The sequence below is a fragment of the Engystomops pustulosus genome, chromosome 5 (assembly GCF_040894005.1).
Source record: "Engystomops pustulosus chromosome 5, aEngPut4.maternal, whole genome shotgun sequence".
NCBI lineage: Eukaryota > Metazoa > Chordata > Amphibia > Anura > Leptodactylidae > Engystomops > Engystomops pustulosus.
In genome coordinates, this window is record NC_092415.1 from 125,656,858 (window position 1) to 125,664,967 (window position 8,110).

Here is an 8,110-nt window from a genome sequence, read left to right on the forward strand (position 1 = left end):
CTCTTTAACCAGCGTGCCATGCTTAACGGGGGTCCCTGCAGAGGTGAGGAAATCTCTAGCCTTCCATATGGGTTCATAGTCGTGTTTAGACCCCAGAACTATACCTTGAGTATAGATGTTCGCCCTTTTACCTTTCCCCAGCTGTAGCACTTCCCTGAGTGCCGTCACTTCACCTCCTGCGCTGACCTGTGTGGAGGGAGTGGTTCTGCTTGTACTACCTCATGTGCGCCACTGACCACTGTATATCCAGTGTAGAACCGTCTGTCTTCTCCTGCAGACCTGGAGCCATCTATGAGAAAAAACTCAACATCTGGGTTAATCACCCTTCGCTCCCCCCTCTCTGAATCCTGGAAGACTGGCGATAGAACGAAGGATTCAGAGCTGTCCACCTTATCAGTGTATCCTGGGGAATCAGGAGTGCACACTGGAGTCTGAGCTGTCTGGCCTTTGCTCAGATGCTTGGGCTGGTCTTGAGGATACTGTGCAAGGTATGTGGGGTTTGCACTGTAACTGAGTGATCTAGGGTCTAGGATCAGCTCACTGGCCTTGCTGAGCAGATTGCTGGCTGACACATGAGGAGCTCCCCTCACGACTGAGTCTAACCGGGCCTAAAAGTAGGTCACTGGGGAGGCCACCACGTTCCTGGGCTAAGACACCTGTGGCCTAGATACTCAGTGCAAAATAAAATAAAAGGTCTGGTTCAGTGGCATGTGCCTAGGGCCGGGGCAGATAGGATTTGCCAGCTTAGGGCTATGGAATGCATCAATTGCCTCCTGACTAAGGACAAATGGGGAAGAGGCAATTCAGTCAGAAAGGGGCAGCAGACCTTATCCCAGGCCTGCAGGAGCTGGCCAGTCCTAGAAACAGGTGAAGAGGCTTAGGGCCTCAGGACAGGGGCACATTCTGGACTGCCAGCTTCCTTTCCTCTGTCAGATATCTGCCTGTGGCTGAGAAGCAGTTGCCTAGGAATACCACCTTCTCCTGGCAGTACTGGAGCTTGTCTCTGGAAACTTAACAACTCTTCTGGAACAGAAAACACATAAGGTCAGTACATGCATTCCGGCAAACAAAAACTGCAGGTCCACCGCATACTGGAAAGGATAACATCCAGTAAGGGGCTAGTCTGCCAGTCTACTCCCTGTAGGGCCGTGGGGTATTGGCTGGGTGAGTTTTACCCCCCCCCCCCCCTTGTGGGAATCTACATCAGGTATAGTGGAATACTGAACTGGTAAAGGCAAATAGGTACTGGCAATCTTCATGTAGGGGCAGAGAGAGGAAAACATTTGCCAAGTCAATAACAGTGAATAATATATCACTCTCAGGGACTGCTGCCAGTTTGGGCTAGGGACCACTGGGCTTCAGTACACTCATTGGCAGCTTAGAGATCATGGACCATGCTACATGTATCCGGCTGTTCTTTCTGAGTCTTTTCTTGACCGGGAATGTGCAAAAATCATCATCGGACTAGCAGGGGAGAGTCACACATCAGTTCTACAATGAAAGGCGATAACTCTGTTTGGGGGGGCTGTTCAGAAGGGGGACTGTTCTCGCTAACATCCTTGTCCGTAACCACCCCTTTTCCTGCCCTGTTGGGGCCGTCTCCGCCACTCACTACAGTAATGTCTCCTCCCCACAATGCCCACTTGGGTTGGTCGGTTGAGACTTCCGGATCACTGCCTGACTAGACTGACTCCCAGGTCACTGTCCTCAGACTGACCCTGCAGGTCCACAAGGGACTCTACACTAGATCACTGCCTGACTGGACTGACGCTAGAATAAGTCACTGCCCTCAGACTGACCCTGCAGGTCCACAAGGGACTCTACACTGGATCACTGCCTGACTAGACTGATGCTCAGGTCACTGTCCTCAGACTGACTCTCCAAGTCGCTGTCCTTCAGACTCGACTAGTTCTTAGTCATTCGAGACCGCTCAGACTCCCAAAGAAAGTCTGTGGGCAACCCTTAATGACAAAACTGTATCACTGACACTATGACAATCACAACAGAATATCTCCCACTCTAGCATTGCAGACATCTAAGGGTTAACAGTGAGGGACAACAGTGGCAAATATGTAACACAGAGACAGTCTTACCCGGTCCGTCCAACTAGTGAACCAGAAGTGACATTTCAAGGTAGACAATAAAAAACCGCTTACCCTGAGAGCGCTCTGGTCAGTTCTGTTCACCAAGCCGATGGGGACCCTTCACGGAGGCTGTCTTGGTGCTGTTGTTGCTCACTCCTAAGCCCACCCAGAACAGGATGCCAAATACTGTTAGGGATATTTTATGCAGGGCCCCAACAGCCCTCTTGACTTTTGTAAGGTGAGTCCTAATTAACCCATGATTGAACATAAAGACCAAGACACACGTCAATCTCTTAGTCAAGATCTTCTACCCTTTAATAATCAAAATGCATAATATATAACAGACAGAAGAATCATCAAAGGGGCGTGAATAGTATACTCCAAAACTATTGGTCATCAGCACATATTGTTTATACTAGTTTGCTGAGAAGAATAAGATAAGTGGGCTCCAGAATCATAATATCATGCAGCATCAAGGACATACTGGCTTCTCATTAAATGTCAAAGGGTATTAGCTGACAGGCAAGCAAACAGGTTACATAAAATGAAGTTTGAATCATGACATTAACTTGACAATGGTTAGGGAACATGGCCGCTGTATCTAAGATGGCGGACAGTAGTCAAGATGGTGTCCGAAACCTGTGCAATCTCCTTAACAACTGCAACCAACAGCTTGCTCCATTACAATATTTTCCACCCAGAACGTCTGAAAAATGGCATCCTGGTGGGACAATTCATTCGGGTGAAACGTAAATGCACAGAAGAAGGTGACTTTCGTGACAATGCACTGGAACTGACTGATAGATTCCTGAACAGAGGTTACCCGAAAAAGATAATCTCCAAAGCCTATCGAAGGGCCCGGGATTCCAGCAGAAACGACCTCTTAATGCCCAAAAATAAAACAAAAGAGTTCAAACTAGGCATTGTGACCACCTTTAACAATCAGTGGTCAGACATTCGGGAGATCTTGTCAAGAAACTGGAACATCTTAAGAGCGGAACCACGACTGAGGAGTTTGGTTACTGATAGACCGACCCTGATAGCAAGACGCGCCCGAAATCTTAAAGATAATCTATCTTCCAGTCATTTCTCATGCCCAACTCAAACTTTGGGTCATGGCACAAGACTAAAGGGTTCATATGCCTGTGGGAACTGTTCGATTTGCCCTCTCATGCCTGCTACTCAAACATTCATACATCCTGTGTCTCTTCAAAACTTCACTCTAAGGAACTATATAAACTGTCAAACCAAAAACGTGATCTACGCCTTAATTTGCCCCTGTCAGAAAATCTATGTGGGACAGACCACACAGGAGCTTAGGAAGAGGGTACAGCAGCACTTGTCAACCATCACTAATGCAGATGCCCACTTTAGGCAAGGTAAGATACTCTCCACTGTGGCAGCCCATTTTCGAAACTTCCATGCCAGTAAGACCAGGGGGCTTAAAGTCGTCGGTTTGGATATTATCCATACCAACAACAGAGGAGGGGATTCAACCGCTGAACTATTGAGGCGAGAAGCTTGGTGGATTTACCAATTGGGGACCCAATTGCCCTAGGGAGAACCAGTACATCAGCCTCTCCCTCCATATTTCTTGCACATACCACCTGCTGGAGACCTGCCAGGCTGTAGGTCAGCCCTCCGGTCCCCATAACAAGCACCGTGACATCAGAGCTCCCTAGGCCGCAATCGCCAGCCACTATGGTATTCTGGGCCCTGGCTGCCTCCAGGACTCAAGAAAAGACTAGGCACCAGTGGGGGATGTTGCAGATAACTGTATGAGAAAAACTGTATTTGATTTAACAGAATGATCCTGTGGAAACCTGAAAATAAAAATATCGCAGGTAAAAAAGGTTATTTTTGTCACTGATTTTAGATTTTTGTACAGTGAGTTCTTGGAGTGGATAACTAGAAGGTTAGTAAGTCACATTACAGTATTCAGCAAGTGAAAAAAGGGGAATTTTTCACCTCCTAGTGTTGTATTGTCTGCATATAACAGGAATGTGCAAATAACAAAATTAAATTGTTTAATTCCACTTAGATTCTCTAAACCATTCTTTGTGACATTATGACAAACCCAATGAGGCCCCAGATGAAAATATGTTAAGTAAAGCAAACTCTAGGTCAAATCAATGACAGACATAGATAATATGCCAGTACTGCCTGTTATGGTAGAACTTAAACCAGGTGCAGCTAAAACAACTGTCAAAAGACAGATTTTAAGATCCCAATTTGCATTGTTCACGTCACAAAAATGTTAATGGGGACTTCCTAAAGATGACCAACGGTCTTGAGTGCCCCTCAACTGGACAGCAGAATGAGAAGCTGTGTTCCAGATGCTGAAGCAAAGGCTGACTGAGCCTCTGGTGTTAGGATATCCAGATTACAATCTGCCCTTTATACTCTACACAGATGCCAGCAAACAGGGCCTAGGGGTACTATCCCAGCTACAGAATGGAACTGAAAAGGTCATAGCCAACAGCAGCCATTCCCTCTGAACAGAACAACTTGAATTTCAGTTTGTTCAAGTTGGAGTTCCTGGTGTTAGTCTGGGCAGTGACCGAAAAGTCTATTTGGCGGCTTCCTTCTTCACCCTTTGGTGCATTTGAATACCCCTCTGGCTTGGGGCACTGGAGCAGTGGTGGGCCTCCAGGCTGGCCAATTTCAACTTTACCATCAAGTATCGGGCCGGCAAGGCCAATGATAACCCCAATGCTTTGTCCCATCTCCCTGACCAGTGAAACGGACCCTCCACAGATGCTCAGTGGGAAGTCATTGAGATGCCTGCATTCTATACCCACTTTGTGCAGTAAGACGCCCAGAGAGTCTACTCCTTGCCCTCTGAAGTGGTACTTGTTCTGCAACAAGATGAGTCTTTCCCATCTGCAGAGAAGGAACTCTAGTTGAGTCTCCAGGCTAATAGCCGAGCCATAAGAGAACTAATGGATTACCTCTCCAGTGGGCAAGTGAAAGGATACGTCTGCGTTGGGCCGACGGAGAATTTTCCCAACTATGGCGCCAGCGGAAGACTCTAAGTATGCATCAGGGCATGCTAAAAAGGAGAACTCTGGATCCCATTACCTATGACTGAACATGAAACCCGACATCGAGAGCTACATAATCAAAGGGTTGCCCTAGACCGCGTGAGGTTGTAGCCCAGAAGCTCCAGACATGTGTATGCAATGACTATCATTGAACATTATACCAGTTTGTGGTGGTGGTGCCAGTCAGGTGGCCAGAACTACTGCTGTGGCCCTGTGGAAAAGCTTCATCCTACCCTGCGGCTGTCTGGATAAAATCGTCATGGACCAAGGGACAACATTTGAATCCCAAGTGTTCCAAGTGCACCCTCTTTGGCTGCAAGAAGTTGAGGACCACAGCATACCACCCACAGGGAAACAAACTTTGCGAAATAATGAACTAGACTCTGTCGCCTGCAAAAAGGGCTTACTGGCTGAAGCTACTACCTGAGTTGGTGCATCTGTGCGACAACACCACTCACTGCTCCACTGGATACACTCCCTATTATCTGATGTTCAGGAGACATGGCCATCTCCCCGCAGATATGGCCTTGGACATGGAAGCCCCTGAGTCCCAATCTCTGCTCCTTCAGACTGATTGGGTCCAGGAACACCAGTGGTGCCTGGCAGATGCAAAAGAAATTGTGGATCTATGAGCCAGAGATAAGCAAAATAGAGACTTTGACCACCATGCCTGTGCAGAGCCTCTTTCCTCGGAGAATGTGTGTGGCTATGGAACAACCACCCCACCAAAACGTTAGATAGGCAATGGGAGCCTACCTAGTTAAGAAAAGTCTCTTCCCTGAAGTCTACAAGATTTCAAGAGGAGACCGTCCGATACTCCAGGTACAGAGGGACCCTCTGCCAAGATGTCTGACCCCAGCATCCAGTCCAAGAGACCCTCTTTGTTCTCCGACCCCCAGTTTTGTTGACCTTGTGACTGTGCTTTGGTTATGTGTGCTTGTTTCCACACCAGTGAGATCTAGTCTGGAGAGGACACCATCCCGGCAGCAGTCACCAATACTGTTGCCCCTGGAGAATGGCCCCATTCATGAGCCTGTTGCCTTCATTGCACCCGAAGAATCTGTGCCTTCAACTCCGGTACCTAACATCGATGACAATGACAATGAGACAATTTTCTCTCAACAAGCCCTCCGTAGATCTCAATGGGAAACAAAAGGAAAGGCTCCTGGATACCTGCAGGAGTACCAGCTTTCCCAGTGCAAGGGTTGTAAACCTAAGCAGGTATACTTCTCTGACCCTGACTGCTAACTTCAGTTGAAGACTTAGACACTCCGGAAGCCAGTGTTCCTGCTCCTGGGTCTAATGAGACCTGCGACCTGCAGTTCCTGAATTCACCACCAGGTGTCCTCAGCCAGCTGCAGCCCTACCAAGGGATCCAGAACCAGCTCCTGATCCTGATCCAGGGATCCTGATCCAGACTCAGACAGTTAGGCTTAAATACAAAGGGTAAATACAAAGGGTACCGCAGATGCATTTTTGTTGGTTTTCCCGACTTTTCGGGGATTGCGCCATGGATTGTGTCACACGCGATCGTTTTGTGTCGCAATCGCGGCGGGTTTCACGCAACAAATCCGGGGGCAGGCCGTCGGATGATCTTTGGATTCATGCAGGATTTAACATTTAAATTTATGTCGCAAGCCAAGCACTTACATGCACCAGGAAGAAGAAGATGAACTCCGGCGGACCTGATCGGGGAAGCAACACATGCAGGTAATCAGGTGCACGATCTTCATGAATCGTGGCAGAGTTCATCCTCATCGGACAGTCCGGATCGGCGATCGCGCAGGGACCGGGTAAGTAAGTATGCCCCAGTGAGTAGTTCCCTGATGGCCTGAAGCCCATTATCAGCTGCTTTATAAATATGGCTTTTGATTATTTTTCGCCCAGTTGGGCTCAGCCCATAACCCCTTATAGAGCCAAGACTATCCTGTGACTCTTTATTTATTATTAAGCCATAGACATTACTGGACTTCTCCCCAGTTGTGCTTTGAAAGCATTCCTATCAGCTGAATGCAGAGCAACTTCTATTCCAAATGACTGTGTCCCTCATATCATGAGGAGACCCTTTGTATTTTTGCTTTTTCCTTCATCAAGGACTGTGCCTAGAGAAAGTACTCTGCCTTATTTGAGCTCTCCAAGAGACTACACTTTCATAGTTTCATGTTTATATGGTTGAAAAAAGACACTTGTCCATCAAGTTCGACCAATGAAGGGAAGGGATTGCATGAGGAAGGGATTTAGGGAAAACAATTCTATATAACATAACCATCAATGTTATTTAGGTGTAAAAAGGCATCTAGACCCTTCTTGAAGCTCTCTACTGTCCCTGCTGTGACCAGCGCCTGAGGCAGGCTATACCACAGATTGACAATTCTCATAGTAAAAAGGTCCTGTCGCCTCTGGTGATTAAACCTTGATTTCTCCAAACGGAGACAGTGCCCCCTCGTCTTTTGATTTGATTTAATCTGAAACAACTTACCACCATATTTTTTGTATGAAAAAAAGTTTATTTATATGCACTTCATGCCTTCCCTTGTAGAAAACGGACATTTTTATGTGCTTATTTATTGCCAGCAATGGTATGCCTTCTCTTTCAGTTCAAAAGAGCTCTCTATATATTGTTATTGATGCTATTCTGCATGCTATGCCTTTTCTTTACAGGAAATGGACATTTCAATCTGCTACTAAAAGCAGTTCTCATGCAACGTTATGTAATGTTTCTAAGCAATGTACCCATTGGGCTGATTAAGCCAATGTGCTGCTTTGCACTATATATTAGTTTGCACTAATCCTACCATAGGCTTTGCAGCTATGCGGATAAGACTGTGTCGGACTGTCTATTTGTCTTGATGTCAAATCCTGACCGCAGGGTTACGCCTAAAATCAGAGCTCTGGACTAGTGTGGCCTCTAGGTGTAACCTGTAGGTGTTTAGGGGACCAGGGTTTTCTAAGCATTGACACCTAGAGGTCATACACTAGAGT